The following is a 22,318-nucleotide window of genomic DNA, read 5'->3' as shown; positions in this document are numbered from 1 at the left end:
AGCTCCTTTTTCCCAATGATCTTTACTCTGGATGAGCATTCTGTCCTGAGGAATCTTGCAGAGCGAGTGATTGGTAACAATCATGATATTCCGAAACTTTAGACGCGATGAAATTGCGAGCGTGGAGATTGGTTGGCCTAGTCTTATGATACGAAATTTCTCTCTCTCTCTCTCTCTCTCTCTCTCTCTCTCTCTCTCTCTCTCTCTCTCTCAATGGGCATTATTTATACATACATATATATTAGATATATAAGAGAGAGAGAGAGAGAGAGAGAGAGAGAGAGAGAGAGAGAGAGAGAGGGTCGTATTGTCCCATACTTATGTAAGTAATATGTGTTTTTTATTTAACTATGTATGGACACTTCGATGTTGCATTATTAACATATATATATTTTTGTCTTTTCAGGTGAGTCGATGCGTCGTCCAACGTTTTTGTATTTCGTTCTTTCACGTAAGTGTTTGTTTTACGAAATCATTGTTCTTTTGTTTTGATTTATTTGATCTCTTGACTTATTTCCTGATTTCCTATCGTTGTTCAGTTCGTCAATCCTCAGTTTCGTATCTTTCAGCAAGTTTGTTGTAATGTTGGCGGCGTGTCAGTGACTGTCGGCAACATCCGGAGACCTTTATTGTCTAAACAAAATAGCCTCGAGTGGCGATTTCCTTTTCCTCAAAAATGGTATTTACGATAAAGACCGTATCTCAATGGGGAACATCCGTTATCATCTTGAGTATCTCTGTCTCTTGATTTAGTTCTTGGTATTTGGGTTTTCTGTGAAGAGTCAGTCTTCCTCAGCTGTTGAGGTGGCAAATATCACACTGGTTAGTACCAGAGGTCCTGCGTTCACTTACATGTAGAAATGTGATAAAGTTTCCCTTCCTCTAAACTTGACGGATACGATGCTCTCAAGGTTTTAAGATAATGGTTGGATTATTACATTGAAGTATAATGCCGCGTTGCCTCAATATTTTTAAGTTGCCTACTTCTCACTTGTTGTTATTTCCTCGCCTTTCTTCTTTTCGATGTATTTATTATACAAATACCTTATTATACGTCATTTTTCGTGGCTCAGTTTTCCTTTTAAACAAATGATGATATGATTGTCTCAAAAGTCATTGGTCCTGGATGCAACCATTTGAAGTCGCCATTAGTCATCTGAGGCACTTTTCATTTGTTATAATATTTCTGAATTTAAGAGAATATCTGTGATTTTCCTTTCAGTTCAGTACAAACGTGAATGCCATTGAATGGCACAAAGAACGTCAGTTTTGGTTTCATTGGTTTTCTATAAACATAAAAATCGGGAATTTACACATAATCTACCCTTTTAAAGGTGTTATCACAAGACTTCTGCACGAACTGGAAATTGTTAGACTCTTTTTTAATGTTATTAGGGAAAGTAATGTTCGAAATTACCATATTAACAGAACATCCTTTGCCGATTATTATTATTATTATTATTATTATTATTATTATTATTATTATTATTATTATTTTAATTTTATTACTTGATTTTCCAATTTCTGGAAGCGGACAGGAAAGTAGAAACGACTGATACAGGGTATGGAACGTTTACTGATTTGCCTTACACTCAGAGCAAGAAAACAAAGAGTTAGGGAATAGTGAAAGATGTCGGGAGAAAATCAACTGTTTCAAAGGTAATAGTGAAAGAAGTTGGGAGAAAGTCAACTGTTCCAGAGAAAGCGGTGATGACATCTTCCAGGTTATTCAATCGGTATCGTTTTCATTGCCGAACCTCTTGAAAAGGACCTCCAGAGTCCGATTGTGCCCGTCCACTCATCTTCCGCTTTTTCCCCTTCCTTTTGTCTCCGTTTTTCCTCCACTCCCCTTCTCCTCCTTCTATATCTTCTCCCCGCCCAACCATCTCTTCGGTGTTGACACATTCCGTTCATTCCCGTGTCATTGATCTGAAGGCAACGGGGAGAGAGTCGTTATGGAATCCCGAAGTTGGTTGGCTGCATCTCTGTGTCAATTGACGACGAAGATCGTCCTTAGTTATATTTCTAACGAATTGATTTCATGTCAGTAGTAGTAAGTCGGTTTTAATCCACAGGCCATATTTTGTTATTCGGTTTCAGCTGGCGTGGCGAGCGCTATAATCTCTCGTTTAATTGTTTGCGGTCGTGCGTTAGTTCGTGCGTCGTTTACTTGACGTCATCGCCCCACACATGATGACCCGTGCCTGCAACGGGCATGGCAGCTTTAAAAGTGACGCACAGGTACATTTTGGGATGACTTTGCTTTGTGTCGAAGATGCTCGAATTTGACCTACTTTTGAATCCTATAATTTGTTTTTTGTGGGGGCCGGGGTGTCCATTGTGCATTTTCTTTGTGGTCTCCCCAGGTAACTTTTTTTTCTGTAACGTTGTTACCACTTGACAAGAGACTTCCATTGTTTTGGTAAAATTTGTGTCAAAGATTTGCCATTGCATGGTTTCTACACAGATGGTGTAAAATGTCCAGCTGTGGTAATTATGTACAGCTTTCCTGGGGATACTTGCGTGTCCGTTATCTAGGTGCCATTACCAAGATCAGGTTTGAAGAAAAAATTAAAAATAATAGAAGGGCTTCCATATCAATACATTACTTTTGCAAATCTATGTGCATGTTCGTTTATTTAACCGCAAATTAGTTGATTTTCCTTGTCATTTTCTTTGTTGAGTATTCTGGTTTGCACTTTTCCACATTTTACTGCATAGATGCTACCGGTTTTTGTAAGTTCCTGCCCTTCTAGACTTTTTCTTAACATATGTTTGTATATTTTGGAAGACATTAAATCAGTGCTTGAAAATTTAAGCACCTGAGTAGTTATAGATTGCAGTGTTTCATCTTGACCTTAAATCTGCTTTTGGTCAAACATTTGAGATCCTTTAGTTTTCATACCTTTGGATTAACATTCTGTTCTTTTCTTTCTTTCAATACCATAAGTGAAATTTTGATGGAAATTTTATAAATCTGTATTTTTTTTTATTCAAAACCACGTGTAAAATGTTGAAACGCTGTTTCCGACGTTCATAATTCTGTTGGGAAAAGTAATATTTGAAATGTGTTGCAGATTTTTGTAACAGGTTTTCCTGATGAGCTGATGTCGAAATAGGCTTCGTAAATAATGGCGGTTTCCATATACAAATACACACATGCAAGGCTGTTGTGTATTTGTTTATGTGCGTGTTTACTTGTTTGATGATGACGTGATGTCTTGTGGAGTATTTCCAAAGTTTTCACATGTTGCTTTTTATGTCATAACAATAACACTGCGATCGTCAATTAGTATTTGGATTACGAGGCGAACCGCTGCTAACCTCTTTTTCCTTATATATCATTAACACATTCCATTCCTTCTTTGGGCTTTGTCACAAGTAAGCAATTTCAAGGATTTCATTGTCCAGATCGTGTATCATTTTCCGTAACTTCCGCTAACGTTGATAACATATCACATGTCAAAAGTCAATTTCCGCTCACGTTAAAAAGATTAAGCATGTCCAAACTTGTGTGTATATGACATCACTCCACTTGCTGCTGAATGCCAGGATATCGACAGTGTGTTAGTCGCAAGATGAGTGCGAGTGGCGAATCTAACTCATTTTCCATTAAAGGCGTGAAAGGTTTAGACAATTTGCAGCTGGATGGAGTAGACCTCAGCCCTGCCAATTTTTACGCAGCCATCAATTGTGAGAGTGCTTCGTAAGAAATAAAGCGTTTCATAATTTGTATATTATTTACAGGTATGAAAAGAATTGAAGCTTTTAATAATTCATATAGTATTTACAAGAGTAACGTTCCACTCAAAACTGATGATATTGTCGAAATGGGTAAAAAAAAAAAAAAATCCCAGTTCGAATGACTTTATGTAACTACGCCGCTGGCGGTTGGATTTAATTTGCTGGCACGCGGGGTGAATATTTAGGTTGTCGGATGTTGACTGATGATAATGCCTGGCATTCCTTCGTCGGCATCCGTACCTGAATTCTCAACGTCGATTGCAGCAGATTTGGCTGGTCTCTCGTAACACCTGCGTTGCCATCCCTTATATAGTGACAGTTTCTCTTTCTCTGTTTTCTTTTTCCCATTTCTACCCTATTCCATGTTCTCCTCTTATTCCTCTTGGTACCGTAAGGCCTAGATTATTAGAGAAGAACTTGGGTCGATTATCCAGTTACACACACTTACGCAACGACGTAAAATGACTGCGATTGAGGATGTGAATTACCTAATCTTTAGCTCTTAAATTCTCGTGGCTTGTCAGAAATGACCGGATTGTAAAAAGCACTAAAATGATTGTCACACAATAAATTACTGAAGTTTCAACAAAAGATGGTAAAATGATAAATTTGTCTATATATATATATATATATACATATATATATATATATATATATATATATATATATATATATGTGTGTGTGTGTGTGTGTGTGTGTGTGTGTGTGTGTGTGTATGTATGTATGTATGTATATCTATCAACAAAGAGCCTTCCATAATTAGGTGAATATGTTTTGAATTACATGCTCTACAACGAGGGCCCGGAAATGCTATGAGTGAATTACTCTTTGTCGAAATTATAGTCATAAATGTCCTGAAGTCGTCGAAATTATAACCATAAGTGTCGTGAAATGGTAGTCGTGGTTTGTGCATATTTTAGACGAGAACTTTGTATCTAAAGTAGGCTTTCTCCCGAAAAGTTAAGACTCCTTTCTTCATATTGACAGGTACTTTATCCGCCACGGCTACATTTAGCTCAAGGGCTGCGAAGTGCCTCCTCTTATCAGGTGGCTTGATAACTCCGGTCTCGCATCCTCATCGTACACTGACTCTATGGAAATGGGTAATCCTAAACTTGTGGGTTTCAGTTTCTTCCTTTCCTTCTACTTACAGAGTTATGAACCTTTATTTGACTGTGTTTTGATGGGACTTCAGACTTTGTGATCCGTCGCTTTCTCCCCATTCGTTGTTCTTGTTTCTTGGGAATATTAAAGACGAAGACATTAATTTGTCTGTTCCTTATATATGTTAGGATCCTTCTTGGTTTGTCTTGTAAGAGGATTTGAACTTACTGAACAATAATACTGATGATATGTCCTAATATGCACTTAGTAAAACATAAACGAAAGACCATGGAATACCCAAGAAAGAAATGAAAAGTCTAGTGGTGTGAATATCCGCATGGATGTTACTGGTTCCCGCTGTTGTTTTTATCACAACAGGCGACGATTGATATGCCAAAACAGACCAGACGCCAGAGTGCCCCATTTACAGTAAGAGAACTGTCACTCGTTACTTGCACAAACATATTTATTTTGTAAGGTTTGTTTTATTTTATTTGTTTATAGTATATATATATATATATTATATATATATATATATATATATATATATATATATATATATATATCTATAGCACTCATCTTGAGAGTTCCTTGACTAAAGAATTAACTGGGGCAATTTGAGATGTCAACAAAAAGTATGTGTATCTTGTCTCTATAGAAGTTTAGATGAGTTTTCAAAACGACAGTTCTCAAGCCAACAGTATTGTAACTGATGTGCAGTTAAAAGTTAAATGCCGGTAATTCTGTAGTCTTTCATGGACAGAGATATTTTCACTTCTTTCTCAGTCTAGAGAGAAAATTCCGAAACAGAGTATAATTTATAATTAGTCTTACGCGCTGTGATTTCAGTGTACGCATCGCAAGTTTGTATTTAGCTTTTGTCGTCTGTTTATGACAGTTGTTATAGTAGTTCAACTTAAAGGTATATAATCTTCTGGAAAATAAGGAATACTAAAGAGAGCAAGGCCGGCGCCGGCACTCGGGTGTTTGAAGATGGTACTAAATGTTTTTATCGATTCGATTCATTTGTTGTAAAAAGACACGACTTTACTTTGAAATAGTAATCGGTTGGTACTCGACAGTTATGAGGTAATTATTACTATTAGTAATATGAGAAAACTAGGTAGAAGAGAGGAGAATTATAAGAAAACCCAGCTGAAAGTAGCAGACGGTCGAATTCATTGAATCTGTAAGTAAGTCGTAGTTGAGAAACGGCTTCATTAGTCAATGTCGAAGGGAAACAACGCCTTCATTAACGAGAGTTGCTGTGTAATAGACACATAGCTCACATGCTAGGCAAGGTGAAGGTGGTGGTTGTGGTGATCTTTGCTGGGGTTTCGGATATAGATTTAGCCAGGATCTAAAGCAGTTTGCGTAATCAACGGTGATCATGGAGGTGTTGAAATCAGAAGTAAACGGTTTACGCTCCTCAGTTGATTACTCAGGATTTTCTCGGCCGAAGTCTTCCGCTGTTTGTCTTTGAAAAGATGGACGAGGTGTTGTATAGCCAGGGCTTAATCAAGGCCATTTTTTTCTTTTTTGTAATTAGTATTAGTTCTTGCTACAGCAGCATTAGTAAAGATTGAGATGACATTGTTTATATTACCAGGAGTATTGTTATACTTATAGCAGCTGGAGGACGCCATGTTTTTTTCCTTAGCATAAACTATAAGGGAGCGAGATCCACACCTCTACCCCTTTTCCCCCCTAAGACTCGAATAATATCTTTTTTGGTTTAATGTTAGCATAATCTGGACCTCCTGTGTTACTTAGATATGTATATATATATATATATATATATATATATATATATATATATATTATATATATATATATATATATATATATATATATGTACACATTATATATATACTACCCTGTGTGTGTGCTTGTAATATGAATATATATATATATATATATATATATATATATATATATATATATATATATATATACTATAACGTGCAGAACTTAGGTAAGATGACAACCTCCTTACCCGGTCCCTTTCATTTGTTGATTTCGCTAACTGCGTGCTAACTGATAGTTAATATTATTCTAATCATGGCTGGGTTGGTCATTGTACTCTGCATAAGGGGCTGTAGTTGATTGTCGTGAGATGCATTACGGATCAGTATTTCTCGGTATACTAGCGTATGTTTATTCATTGTTATGTTATTTGTAGTAGAGTGAAGATTAGAGAGGCAGAGTTAATTTGATGTATACACGATTCGTTTTGATCAGCTGCTTTCATAATGAGGCTTTGGTGACGCTTTCTCTCGGCATTTCTCGGGAATACATTTTGATTCCTTCAAGTTCTTAAAATTTATATTCTTCATTTTATGTGAAAGTTCTGAATGTCACAATTTGTAGGTTCACTCAGAAGGCGGAAGTGATGGGAGAGATTGACGTGAATGGTACTCTTATGTAGAAAAGACCTTGTAGAAACATTGCAGAGAGAGAGAGAGAGAGAGAGAGAGAGAGAAGAGAGAGAGGAGAGAGATAATTCCTTTCGAGTAGATGCTACGGACGGTCAGTAGAGAGGAAAATTGCGGCGTAGACATAGAATAATTTCCGCTATTGCCGTTGCCAGTTTTTGGAAAGATTTACATCCGTACATAGGAATACTTAAGTATATGAACATAATATTTTCCCTCTTGTCCTCCGCTAAGCTTTGCCACAGGCAAGATAGGAGTTCTTTTGTATGTTTAAAGTATTTGATCGGCCGAGCTGTTTTAAAGTCTTTATCAATGATTAATTAATATTAAACACTCACATTCTTCAAGGTTATAGAAAGATAATTTCTCGTGTATTAAATCTTGGTATACATTAAAGGTGAATTTCTAACAATGTGACTGGATTTAGTACACAGGAAAAGTATCTTGTATTATTATTATTATTATTATTATTATTATTATTATTATTATTATTATTATTATTATTATTATTATTATTATTACTTAAGGGAGCGATATTCATAGAATGACGAAAGAATTTTTTTTTTATAAAAAAACGATAAAAATTATGGCATAGTTAGTTGCTTTGTTTATTCCAAGCTTTTCCAAACCATTTCCATGGCAACGGACAACGGGAAGTAGAAAGTTATCAATGCGTTGCTGGCGTTCGTAAAGACGTATTGGAGGCGCCGTTGACGAAATACTTTTCAAACTCGAACCATCTGAACATAAAGTGACAAAGGATTCCTAGTATTGAGAAATATACAAGAGTGGCCAGTTGAATTTGATCGGCAGAATTTCCCGTTGGGTTGTGTTTTATATTAGGAAAAGGATGAGATAAACACAGTTGTAATGAAGCCAACCGTCCATTGCTTATATTCCCCGAAGGTTGTTTTGCGTTATGTATGCGTATCATCTATGTATGTATGTATATATATATATATATATATATATATATATATATATATACATATATATATAGATATATATATATATATATATATATATCTATATATATATATATACACATAGTAAAAAGTTAGGGGGTTTGTGATGTTTGAAAAGTATTGAATTTTGATAGTCAAGGTTATAGGGTTTTATCTCTCTCTCTCTCTCTCTCTCTCTCTCTCTCTCTCTCTCTCTCTCTCTCTCTCAGGTCTGTTATATGTTTCAGTCGGATTTTACTAGTCAGAGAAAATTGATTACTGAAGGAAAATACGTATTAGTGATGTTCAGAACGTTTTTTTTTTCTGGTAAATCGTGAAAATTACAGAGCACTGCCCCCTTCCAAATAAATTTTGGGTATTTACCCGAAATAGGCGGAACAATTCTAAATTACCTGAATTGTGTAAAAAAAAAAAAAAAAAAAAAAAAAATACTCAAATGTGTCAGTACTCCGTAGGAATCTGGTTACAGTAGGCGACTAGCTTGGGATGGACAGAGCCAGTTAGATCTAGTTGTGGGCCACAATGGTCTAGCATTCAAAAAAGGGGAACAAACTGAAGAAGAAGAAGAAGAAGAAAGAAAAAGTAAAGACATCCCTGGTATTTTTGGCCCTTTTGAGAACGAGTTTCGGTGAGTCTTCTGATTCGGTTTCCTCGTTCGTCGTGTTATCCCCAGCTGAAGAAGCTGTTGGTATCGAAGCATTGACAGATTTGCTGTGCAATACTTAATCAAGAAAACTTTAAGAAATGAAATTGAGACAAAGATATCTTAGCAATCTGTAAGTAGACCACCAATGAGACTTGAGAAACTTAACTAGGCCTCATGAGAAAGGAAAACGAATTCGACTATCTTTTAGGTGAGTTAGCATAAGCAGTGCCTGTGTAAACGGGCACTTATGTACAGTCCATTCCCGGTGACAGTTTCTTTACCTTTGTATCAGTGTATCGATGGACGACTGCTTAATACTTGTGTGTAGAAACACAGCAGGATGGTAATCTGTTCACTCGAAGGTAAACATTAATGTCAGATGGAATACGCGGTAACCTTTGTGGTTTCTTCCTTAAATATTGACCAAATAGTTGAGAGTCCTTGCTCAGAGAGAGAGAGAGAAATTTTTTTTTTTTTTTTTTTTTTGTTTTTTTTTTTTTTTTTTTTTTTTTTACTGTAGCGCATCTTTCAGAAGCTAGGAGCACCTTGACATCTGGAGGACATGTATTACATCATCTGCTTTTAATTTTTGTTGTTCATTTTCTAAACGAGAAATACCTCTCCATGTGTTTATTGTTGCATTAAGTAATTTTTTTTCAGGCGATGGATGATTTTGCTTTGGTTACTTTTCACCTAGTATTCTATATTCTAAATATTCCATAAATGATGAATTATGTGTAACGAAATGGTGGCGCCACTCCGCCCTGTACATCATCACCATTTTCCCCATTCTGTTGCAGGACGGAAGAGCCTCTTATTCTGCGAATGTAATATCACATCCTGTTGCCACACTGTAACACTCCAGTTCTGGGGATTATTATTATTCGGGTTTTTTTTTTCCGACGTGGTCTTTCCGTTTGTGTTGCTCTCCAGGAAAATAACTGTCATAAAATCCTCCCTTGTATTGTAGGAAGGCGATGGTTTATTCTAGGCCTCGTTCTGATTACCTCCTGGCGGAGTTTCGAAGTCCTGGCGTAGATAGAATGGAACCTGTCCCACGGGAGGCAGTGGAAGTGATCTGTGGAAATTGAAAAATTGAAGTCTGTACAGCAGAAAAGGTCATTCACACTCGCTCATAAGAGTAATCGGAAGACCTTGACTTTGTTTATTTATTTATTTTTTAATGGGGAGGGGGCGTGGGGGAGCGTTGAGTGTGATGGGTACTGGACTCTGGAAATCACGCCTCAAAAATCATAAAATGAAATACACTAGGGGAGGGGGAAGTGAGGGCAGACCCCCTTGCTACATTTTGTACAGGTTCAGTGAATTCCGAGGAATTATTACTATTATATATCGTTAGTAGTAGAAGTAGTAGTATTGATATTATTGATGTCACGTAAGATTTTTTTTTTATTATCTGTAAGAATATCATGATGAATCCAGGATCCCACACACACGCACTCTCTCACTCTGGAAATTAAAGGGAGAAGGAGCATATCCAGTTGGTTTACACCTTGTGACAGAGAGAGAGAGAGAGAGAGAGAGAGAGAGAGAGAGAGAGAGAGAGAGAGAGAGAGAGAGAGAGAGACCCATTCGTTGTTTCGGGACTGTTGAAGGAAAATAATTTTGTTTTAATACTTGCCCTGCTAGTAGTGTTTATGAGTTCTTTTAGGCAGTAGAATGTATACTATGCAGTAGGTGCTTGTGTAAGTGAAACCCCCAGTTTAATGTGGAAATCCGCTTGCGTGGAATGTTCCCGGTTCCCTTATTCATAATAAATCACTCTTTTCGTTTTCTGTCGTCTATTTCTTTTTCATCAGTATTGAGTTGAGAATGCCCACATTTTTGGTTGTCATTCCGTGTCATTTTGAGCGAGAATTTCTTTTGGCAGCGAAAGCGTCCATAGTAGACTCCAAACTTCCAGTGGCTGCACAAGCGAATGATAAACATACTTTCGTAACGAAGATTGGAGTCTCTACGTTGCGTCATCCGTTCATCTTTTCCATTACGTCATTTCGAGTTTCCGTCCCATTCAAACGTTTTCTTGGTTTGCCTGCCGAGCGGCTTCATGCCTTTTTCTCATTAGGTCATCTTTCAATCTAACCGTGTTTGTTTTCCTGTTGAAGAGCTCGTTTTTGGGTGTGAAGAACTGCATCGTCACAATAGTTGCGTTGAAATTTTAAGAACATGCTCGTCTTAAACCAACATGGATATGACGGAAGTTTGAGTAATGTTATTTCATGCAATATCAAGATTGTCTCTTTACTTACGTACCAGAGATGTTTTAGGAATCAGAGGGATGTGATTTACTGAGCACTTTAGAATTTGGGAATTTCAGGTGATACCTTTCATTATGGGGTTTATTTATTTATTATTTATTTTGTTAGTGTATCCTTCCAGACAAACACGCACACATAATTATGAGTATGTATGCATGTATATTTGCATGTATGCATGAATGTATGTAAACAAACAATTATTTTTTTTATTTGTGCATGGATCCATTCCTCAGTGGAAAGGGCGCGAGTGAAAAGCAGTTTGTCGCTGTGGGTAACTTGTCTCGTAAGTAAAAGACGAAATTCATGCTAGGTGTGCTACCCTTTTACCTGCGTGGAAGAGACAGCTGAAAGGAGTCATTTGTAAGCGGAGTTGATTCGTGGAGTCTCTCCAGGAGGATGACTGCGTACCTACCTCTCATGGTTGCCGGAGGACCTTGAAAAAGCACACTCGTGTGTTTATGCAAGTGTTACATACATACACGCACATACGTACAGTGATGTCTGTTTGTATGTCTGTGACGTCATCCCTTGTACATTAACGAACCGGTTTTTTCCCGAAAAGAAAATTTCCCGCTGCGTTGTCTGCTTACTGCATCATTTTCATATATTTGATGTGAAAATAAAATTCTCCCTTTCGATTCATCTCATTTTTTGTTTCACCGGAATTCCCTCGATGGTTGTTGACGTATCTTTTGTTCGCGCATTGCCACAAGTCCTCGTTATTGTTGGTTCTTCTTATTGTTTCTTATCTTTATTGCTGTGTGTCTGCTCTTTTACCGTCCCTGTCGCCTTGCCTGCTGGAAAATTCCTGGGTTTGGTTGCCCTCTCTTGTTGTGTATAGGAGTGGCTCAGCTGCTTTTAGGTATTGATCATTCTAGGTGTGTGTGTGTGTGTGTGTGTGTGTGTGTGTTTGTCGACCGCTGAGTAGGCCTCGACTTGCAACATTTTCGGTCTTGTTGGGGAGATGGTGGTGATCATGATGATCATGATGATGATACATTCATAATGAGATATGATATCCTATGCACTTTTTGGTGTGAGGCGAAATGGGTGCGTTTATTGTGGAAATTTCGTGGTTCTTATGCTTATCGAAAGTCGAAATCGTGGGCGTTGCGTTTACTGTAGCGCACATTCACACTTAACATAATCTTGCGCACAAAGAATAGGTATTGCTCCTGAGCAACATGACTTTTCATTATAGGGCCTTATTTTAACTGGAACCGTTCGTTTTTTAGATGCAGGATATAGCTGTTTCCTAGCCACCGAATAAACCCGTGTCCTAGCTATAAGGGTGTGGTTTTTAGCTCTCTCCTCATACTCCCATACGTGATAAAAGGGCAGTGGGTTCATATACCAACGGAGGCAGACATCCCTTGTGGTTCAGTCAAGCATCTAATATAAATATATATTATATATATATATATATATATATATATATATATATATATATATATATCACATACATACATACTCGGCCATTCTATTGAGGAGTGAGATATGTGTATTTCTGGTGATAGAAGTTCACTCTTGACGTGGTTCGGAAGTCACGTAAAGCCGTTGGTCCCGTAGCTGAATAACCGTGGTTCCATGCAACGTAAAAACACCATACAAACAAACAATATATATGTATATATATATATATATATATATATATATATATATATATATATATATATATATATATATATATATATATATATATATCTTTATCTTTATCTTTGTTCTCTGTGCTACCAGAATGGAACTGTCGTTCTTAGAATGTGTTTCTTAATACTTGTCGCTGTAGAGAGGCTGTCAAGAATATCCTGGACTGGGTGCTCAATCTCTGGTACGTCACTTCTCATAATGTACAAGTAGTACAGTCTCCCATTACCTATCTCCCATTACCAACCGCAAGTATCAGCGTTCACGCCACGTGCCTCAGCATCTGTGTGTGTGTGTGTGTGTGTGTGTGTGTGTGTGTGTGTGTGTGTGTGTGTATTGGATTGCCTTACAGTAAGATGCGTCAAAGTGGAAAAAGATATGAAAGAATAAATAGGAAATTTTCAGTAATGCAATAAAATAAAAGAATGAACAGACTGATAGAACCGCAAGACGAAAAAAGAACAAATGTAACGAAGTGAATAAAAGACAGAAATAAATGGATTGTAGAAAGAAGACTACCGTTGAACTTTGTTGCTTCGTTCTGTTACCGATGTCTGACAGTGATGCCTTTGTTCGGCCTCACCACTCTTCTTGTACCCTTCCCCACACACACACTTTTATTCGGTCCAGTGTTACCCAAGGACACAGATTACGTACAGCAGGAAGGTTGATGTGATGGTCCAGTCGGAGGAAAAGAATGTTTCTAATTGCAGAGGGCCTACCCCTCCCCTCTCCCCTTCTTCAGTGCTCGCTAGTTTTTGTCTTTGTGTATTTTTCCACTTACGAGGAGGATTCCTTCCCTAGGAATTGAGATGGAAACTTTATATTCTTGGGTTGTTTGGGGTGAAACATTTTTCTAAAAATTCATCACGTGCATGGTTTTCTCTACGTTCAACAGCAGTTTACTAGTTCTTGTACAAGGCAAAAAACGGGCTCTTGTTGCGGAAATAGACCAAATTGTCGCTTACTCTTGGAGTAAGCCTTACACACTACTTTCTTGTGGTTGGGAGGGAGGTTAGGAAAGCCTAAAAACGTCTGAAAAGGCTGTTTAGCGTTGAGTTGAAGATACAGGAATTTTAGGATAGGATATTTATGATTTATTTATTAGAATGAAAATGTAAAAAATAAATAATGTGCATATTAAACAGCACAGAAAATTTATTTCTGATATACTGTATAGCGGATTTATTTTAATTTTCTTGGTTGAAAAAACGCTCTGACCGTAGATTTTAGCAGGCGCCTCGAGTAAGCTGGAAGTCGGATCACGCGTTGGTTATGTATATTTTGTCTGTGTCACCTAATAATTTAGAAAGGTTCATCTGACGTGTTATGTTGACGAGATGTGAGGTTGCTGTCGAGGAAGGACGCGAATTAAACAGAATTTCTTTCACACGTATCCTGAAGGATTTTGACCCGGGAGACGACGTGAAAATACATTTGCCGATTGGCTTCCGAGTTTCCTCATGCTCGTCTCCTGTCTTCTCCTCGTTCTTCTTGACCTTACTCGTATTATTATTTTGCACCTTGATATTCATCTTTGCATGATAAGGCCGTGGATACGTCAGGGTCTGTGCCATTAAGTTAACTACCATTATGTTGCCTTGAAATTTTAATTTACATTTAAAGAGACACATTTTTGTCTCGAACACTAAGTCTTTGTTAAGCTACATCGCCTGTGACGGATATATCGAAACGCTTCCTTTAAGGGAAACGAGATTTGATAAGGGTTTCCAAACAAACGCTTTGTTCTTGATAAAAATGACCAGTTACGTCCTAGAATGGTGCAATTATATCAAGTGTTCGAAGGTGGAAATTAGATACAATTTCGTGTAGTTGAGGAAAAGAAAGGCTTCGTAATATTTTATGAAATTCACACTGATCAGCACATAACTTGAGAAAACATGCTCCTGTCAACGGCTGCTTTATTAAGTTTATCCCACCTAGAGTAGTTATTTTTACGATATTTAAAAAGAATGATTTGAACAGGATATACGCATATTTTTTACTTTTATACGCCAGCACTTAGACTTCCCCATAGCTACCAGATTTAAAAGAAAAATTAGCGAGCTTTTTATTGATGAGTTAGATAACACGTCTCCCAAAGTCTCATTCCCGAAAATGTCGGTTTGATTGATGGGCTGTTGACGTCTCCCATCACAGACTGGCTGTCAGTCTCTTGAGACCTGTTCATATGGAAAGAGAGAGAGAGAGAGAGAGAGAGAGATGGATGGTGTGGGGAAACACCCAGCTCGCTCTCCATCTGCCCTAGATATTTGTAATAATAATAATAATAATAATAATAATAATAATAATAATAATAATAATCATAATAGTAATAATAATAATAATAATAATAATAATAATAATAATAATAATAATATCTGAACAGCTTTTTTTGTTACATGTCATTTCACATGCCTTTCCAACCTGAAGATATTTAAGTAGTTAGCTCTTCTTACGTTGTTATTGATGCTAATACGACATGGGTTTTTTGATAAAATGTTAAGTATTCTGTTGAAGTGGGTTTTCTGATCTGATGCTAAGTAGTCTATTAAAGTTACTAGATAGTTTGTTGAAGTTACTTATAAACATGAATGCTAAATAGTCTGTTAGATATTCTTTAATTGAACACTGAATAGTTAGTTAAATTGCTGCTGAGGGTGAATGTAAAATAGTCGGTTAGTCACTTTTTGTGCTGAACACTAATCAGTTTGTTAAACTTGCTTATTGAGATGAATGCTGAGTAGTTGGTTAAAGTTACTCTTTGGGATGAATGCTAGATAGTTGGTTAATTATTGTTTGAATTGAACGCTAAATACATTGTTAAAGTTGATTTTTTGGGGTGAATGCTAAATAGTGTGCTAGTTGTTTTTTGGGGTTGTTAGAGTTAATTATTTTGGTGAATGCTAAATAGTCTGCTAATTGATTTTTATGCTGAACAATTAACAGTTTGTTAAAGTTACTTATTGGGATGGATGCTAAATAATCTGTTAAATATTTTTTGGGTGAACACTTATTTTGTTAAAGTCGATTTTTGGGATGAATGCTAAGATATTCTGAGTTGGAGACTAAATAGTTTGCAAAGTTAATTATTCTAAATAGTTTGTAAATTTCATTATTTTGATGAATGCTAAATAGTCGCTTAGTTATTTTTTAGGTTGACCACTATGTAGTTTGTTAAAGTTACTTAATGGAATTATTGTTAAATATTCTGTTAGTTATTGTGTCAGTCGAATGCTGAATAGTCTGTTAAGGTTGTTCTTTGAGTTAAATGATAATCGGTATCATAAAACATTATTTTCTGTTGAATGCAGGTTAACCCGTTTAAAGGCCTTTTTAGGTTAAATACTATACTGTTAAAATAACTGAATGATAAAGGCTAAGTAGTTTGTTAAAGTTATGTTTTGTTCGAATGGTAAATTTTGATTATGGTTGAATGTTAAAATAACTTGTATTTTATAGGTTGGGTAGTTGGTTATAGTTATATTTTGAATTGAATGGTTCATAGCATGTTGAAGGATATTTTATGTTTGAATGCTGAATTCTGTTAGTTTAACAAAAGCATCTCGCAACTGGACTTTTATATATCTCTAGTTAAAGCAGAAGCGATTACTCATTTTAGACCATGTTGTGCACGCATTTTTCCGTATCAGTAGATACTCTTATAAGCCCATTTCCACATGAGCAAAAGTAACTTGAGTGCTACATTCTGGTGCCAGCCCCCAAAAATGTCTGGTGATAATGGAGGTGAGGGTCAATCACAGGGGGAACTGGAAATATACGGTGTATATATATATTAATATATATATATATATATATATATATATATATATATATATATATATTATATATATATATATATATATATATATATATATATATGCTGTTTTTGGGAAAATGTGTAACGAATCAGAACCTCCACATCGTTTTTCATCCTAATCATTCAAATTGCTTCCTTATTGATCTATTCTAGAGAAACGGAGATTTGAGTTATATGCTGTATCTTGCGAACACTTGAGCTGTGAATTAACTCTTTTGTTTTTTCTTTCCTTTTTTAAAATGTTGCTGTGTTGCTCTGAATGATGATGCATTGGTTTTACAGCTTTGCTGTTATTTAATGTTGATTTTATCCAGCAGAAGGTGTCGTCTTTGTGACTTGGTTAGACCGTTTGGCAAGAAGTTTTCGAACTTTACATAAAAAAGCTCATTTGTATGTCGATACCCTTTCACGGATTTAAAGCCTTACCACTATTTTTTATTTCTTATGGGTCCTTACAGTGGAAGTAGCCAATAGAGTGTACAAAATCCGGAATATTTTTTTATCTCCTTAGCAGAGCCTAAGGCGTCAAGCTTCTTATCTCAGCACCAGCATCACCATGTTTATCAAAATGTCTCATCTTGTGGCATCGTATAATACACAAGGGGCTTTGGAACTCACTCAAATGCTTTCAAGTCAGGGTGACATAAAGGAGGCTGACATTCTCTGCTTAGGCCAAAGTTTTGTCTTCACGTTTCTGTTTTCTTCATTCGCAATTTTCCGGAGACATAACAGTTCCTAAGCAATCATCTAACCTTGGCGCAAGCGAAACTTATGACAAGTCGAGAGACTGAGTCACTGTGAGGTCACGTAGTATTATGTAACAATTATATGTCTTTTTTTTATCCCATAATTCTTTTAATAATTTATTTGTTTTTAGTGATTAAGTATTCTTGATACCTTTATACCATTATTACGTTGCACATTGTACATTGCAGTTTTCAGTTACTTTAATGTTCAAGGTGCCGTTTTCAGAACCATCGTGAATTGAATTTTTGGGCGGTAAATATTGGCTGAAAATTACTATTTATCTACGTTATATTTTTTTTTACCGATCATTAATAACGTCGCCTTCGCAATTATGTATATGCATCAGTAAATGTTTCAGTGTGTACCACCTTGTCAGTAGAAACCTTTCATAGTAGAAAGAGGGTAAAACTGGGAAGCATTTTTTTCGAAATTCGCACCCAGTGTTTACGTTATAGAATGTAAAAATAGCTTATGGTACTTGAGCCCTGTTTATAATCCTTGTTCTCTTGGGTACATTGTTTGTACTGGGTCTTTGTTAAGAAGCCGTAGTCCTTCATATCCGCACTGTCCGTGCTGGCTACGTATTATGAGGGCTTTTTACCCTGTATACCCAGAAAGACGAGTATCCTGCAGGGTGTTTGCATTGCTTTTCGTGAGACTCCCGCTTGCATATCGTAGTGTCCTGCTGTGGCTCTCGTGTTGAGTCTTACCTTGTGCATCAGGAAAAAAAGCTTGCCTTACACACCCCACAAAGGACTTTCAATTGCATTTCTTGGGGACTCCTACCTGTTTATCTGTGTATCGTAGGGTCCTTGCCCCGCATATCCATGGATCCGTGCTGATTTCTTAATAGGAAATCTTGTGTACCCGGAAACACTCTTCCTACACAAGGAGAAAGGAGGCTAGTCTTTGCTAGGAATATCCAGAACGCTTTCCGTAACTACGATTGATGAGAAGGACTTAGGTCTTTGCTTGGTATTTCCAGACGGGCTCATTTACCTTGCCGATTGGGATGACTATAAGGAGAAATTCTTCTGACCCATTATGGGCAGTGACCTCCTGGTTGGAGGGTAATGGTGGTAAGGATGACTGCGAAATGGCGATGGTGGGCGAGAAAAAGGCATGACAAGAATGATCTTGTTTTCGGATGTTTTGACTTATGAATGTGATGACAACAGTAGCGATGTCAGTCATTTTTGGTATTTGTGATGTACTGATGATGATGGTGGCGAAGAGGTAAGAAGGCCTCTTATTTTCATCGATGACAAGATCCGGATTATACAGTAACAGTGAGTGACTAGATGATCAGATTGATAAAATGGAGGGATGTGATGATCACGTGATGAGGTTATTCGCGTACATTTGTGTTGTTGTTGATGGTGGTGATGATGATGATGAAGATGACAGCAACCAAATACCAGTGGGTATCAGTGTCACTCTTGTTGCTCACTTTCTATATCGGCTCAAAGAGGCCTGTTACCCGAACCGGACCAACAGATCCGGTTGGGTTGAGGAGAACGAGGGGGAGGTGGGAGGGGAAGAGGAAGGGAAGGTACGAATGGAAGGGGAATGGGCTGAGTGTTGAGGATATTTTGAAGGATGCCTGGGTAGGCCGGTTAGGGAGGGATACGGGAGGAGAAGACAGGGGTACTGTTGAATAAGGGATAGGTTACGCACCTCATGAAATAATGATGACGAAGCTTTTTGGTTAATGGTGTTCAAGTGTTTTTTTAAGCCTTTCAGGGAGCGGAAAGGGATTTTAGGTAGAGGAGAGGAGTCCTGCGGGTGGAGGACGCGTAGGAGTCTAAGCACTCGTGCGTTCGTTCGTCAGAACAGGAGGTGTTAAGTTACGCAGTTGAGTGAGCGATCGTTGGTTGAATGTCGGCTCGTGTGTGGATTTTGACTTGAAGCTTTGTACACCTGCCTGACGAGGAGGGCGAAGTGAAGTGAAATCCACCGTCGCCGTGATTTTGAGACCCTTTCGCCAGATCTTGCCGAGGACTTACTTCTTCCATTTCACGGTAAAGATGTGAATGGGAAAGTGTAGGCTAAAAAGGCGATCTGTGATTGCGTGGTTATGGTTTTTGGCGATTCTCCCTTAGCATTTTTTAAAGTTTCTGAAATATCTGGTCGGTGTGTTCCCCATATATGGAGTAGTGATGTGAGGTAAACCATGTGAAACGACGACGAGAAATTAAAATATGATGCCTTGAGTTACTTTGCAACTTCCGCCCCATTAATTTATGGTTCTGTAGAGATGTTGACATTTAGTACGAACGTTGGTATTATTCTGTTTCATGATTAAGTGCACATATGTTGAATATATTTATTCACTGTACTTTACCCCATGTGAGCGGATGATTGCTAGTTCCGCCCCCTTCCTCTGGATCTCATCTAACGTTGGTACTCCTGTGGGACGACTGGTAAGCGGCAGGTGTGATTGGTAGCACTCTTGCCTACCTTGTCATATATATATATATATATATATATATATATATATATATATATATATATATATATATATATTATATATATATATATATTATATATATATATATAATATATAATTATATATATATATATATATATATATATATATATATATATTATATATATATATATATATTATATTGTATATATATATTATATATATACTATATATATATGATATATATATATATATATATATTTATATATAATATATATTATTATATATATATATATATATATATATATATCTATTATATATATATATATTTATAGATAATATATATATATATTAATTATATAATAATATATATATATAATATATTTAATAATATATATAATAATATTTATTATATTATATATATATATATAATACATATGTGTGTGTATATACTATATACACATTTACACGTTTTCTGCTTATATGTGTATGTCTTTACGATCAACTCAGAGCTCTTTTATGTTTAGAGATTATCTTATACGCTGATTTCGTAGTTATAAAAATTCTCTGCTATAATTACGAAGGATTTGTTGCTTCTTCCCTGTGCACTTGCTCGCGCACACGTATGCCCACCCGGAGAGAGAGAGGGGGACAAAAGAAAGGTGTTGGATCTACTTAATCAGAGCATTTGTGTAAGTGTATTTTTAAAATTGCGTTTTATTTAAAACAAGAATTTGCTTCAAGAGAACAATATATGAATGCATCGTTTGAAAGGCGATCGTACACTCAGTCTGGGCTTGAGGAACATTCGGGTGTGAAGAGGCGTTAGTTGTAAAAGGCTGAGGGCTGCCAGAAAAAGGAGAGGAGGAGGAGGGAGGAGGGGAGAAAGGAGGAGGAGGGAGGAGGAGAGTAGGAGGAGGAAGGGGGTGGGGCAATTGAGAGAAGTTGAGGAAGGTCTCTCTCCTCACATAGGTGCCACTTTTGAAATCAATCATAAAATTCATAAATGGTCCTAGTTTGCTCCTGGGCTTCACTCGGGGCGCCTTGGAGCCGTTGGCATTCAAGTGTCAATCTCTCTCTCTCTCTCTCTCTCTCTCTCTCTCTCTCTCTCTCTCATCACCTTACCTTAACGGGAAAAGAAGGAAGGAACTAGGGGATCATCGACCCTCTCTCGATCAGACACACATACCGGCTAAAGAAGACGTTTCGTAACTGGTGAAATATAGTCTCTCGCATAACAACAAATGCCTGACCTTATTTTTGTCCTGACCAGGATCCGTTGTTGCGTCATCGTGAGTCATCACGGGAGAAGTTCACCAATGGGCGAAGTTGTCTTGAGTTGTTGATGAAATAGTTATAAATATTTTGGGACGGTAATTTTTGGAAGAAAATATTCGCATGTGGATTCTCTCTCTCTCTCTCTCTCTCTCTCTCTCTCTCTCTCTCTCGTTTGTCTTGTTCCCCTAAAGTCTAGTATGCTTCTGTTGATTCAAGCTCCGAATTATGTATCTAGTTGTTCGTCGATTATCGTTGGTCGTAGGGAGCGGGAACAGTCAGTCAGTCAGTAAAATGCGTACCATTAAAACGGGAGGTTATCGACGGGATAATTCTCTCTCTCTCTCTCTCTCTCTCTCTCTCTCTCTCTCTCTCTCTCTCTCTCTCTCTCTCTCTCTCTCCAGCTTCGTGCTCGGGAATATCAAGTAGGAACAGATTGCAGTCTGCGTTCTTGCTTCAGAATCACATTATCACATTATAAGGATATAATCCACTTGTTCCCAGTTGTTTGATGCATGTTAGCAATTGAACGACCTAATATTTTTTTTTATTAACGTCGTCTAGTGAATTTAACTTTACTAGGGTTGTTTGTCAGTGTCAGCCTCCCCGGAGAGAAAACGTGCTAGACAACCCTTTTGGGTTAGTTCTTCTCTTTGCACAGGATGTTATTTCGGTGTATTACTTCGTGATCTGGAGGTATTTTGCATTCTGCGAGAAAACTTAAAATGAATTTTCGGTACTGGTAATGGATCTTTTTAGATGTTAGAAGTCATGAATATAACTTTCTTTGGAATTTGGTCTCTGTGTTTGTTGTTCTAGTTTTTCCCTGTTTACATCATTCTTGTTGTTAAGGGCACACACACACACACACACACACACACACACACACACACACACACACACACACACACACACACACACACACACCTTTATTTGTGTATCTTCTCTTTCCTTTTGGGTGAGGAAGTAATTGGTAGAAGTTTATGAATGAAAGAGTTGCGTTTCGTAGAAAGGTTATTGGTGGTTGTAACGTTAAGAAGGCAGTCCTTACTTTACAAATAAAGTAGTCTTGACACATCTGACGGAAGAATTCTTTGAATTCATCCTGTATACTATTTAAATTTCATTCATGTCAGTAGAAACTCTCAAGAAGAAGATGATGATGATGATAGGATTAGTTTCAGGAGGAAAAGGTCGCGAAGACTTTTTGGAGGTGTGAGAGGGTACTCAC

General features: G+C 37.1%; 1 protein-coding gene across 9 annotated transcripts in view; it reads left to right on the top strand.

The window, feature by feature from the left end:
• The window catches only part of LOC135211221 (serine/threonine-protein kinase tricornered-like), a 192,946-nt gene that overhangs the window by 34,520 nt on the left and 136,108 nt on the right, over nt 1-22,318 (top strand). Inside the window, exon 1 of one of the 9 annotated variants that reach the window (XM_064244476.1) lies at nt 19,383-19,405. The exons of 7 other annotated variants lie outside the window; for them this stretch is intronic. The gene's annotated coding sequence lies outside the window, so the exon portion shown is untranslated. Of the gene's footprint in view, nt 1-19,382; nt 19,406-19,785; nt 19,808-22,318 lie in introns of those variants that run through there. One more of the 9 variants, XM_064244477.1, reaches the window with a different exon arrangement.

The sequence above is a fragment of the Macrobrachium nipponense genome, chromosome 4, assembly GCF_015104395.2.
Source record: "Macrobrachium nipponense isolate FS-2020 chromosome 4, ASM1510439v2, whole genome shotgun sequence".
NCBI classification, from domain to species: Eukaryota; Metazoa; Arthropoda; class Malacostraca; order Decapoda; family Palaemonidae; genus Macrobrachium; species Macrobrachium nipponense.
This window is presented reverse-complemented; position numbering and strand designations above follow the sequence as displayed.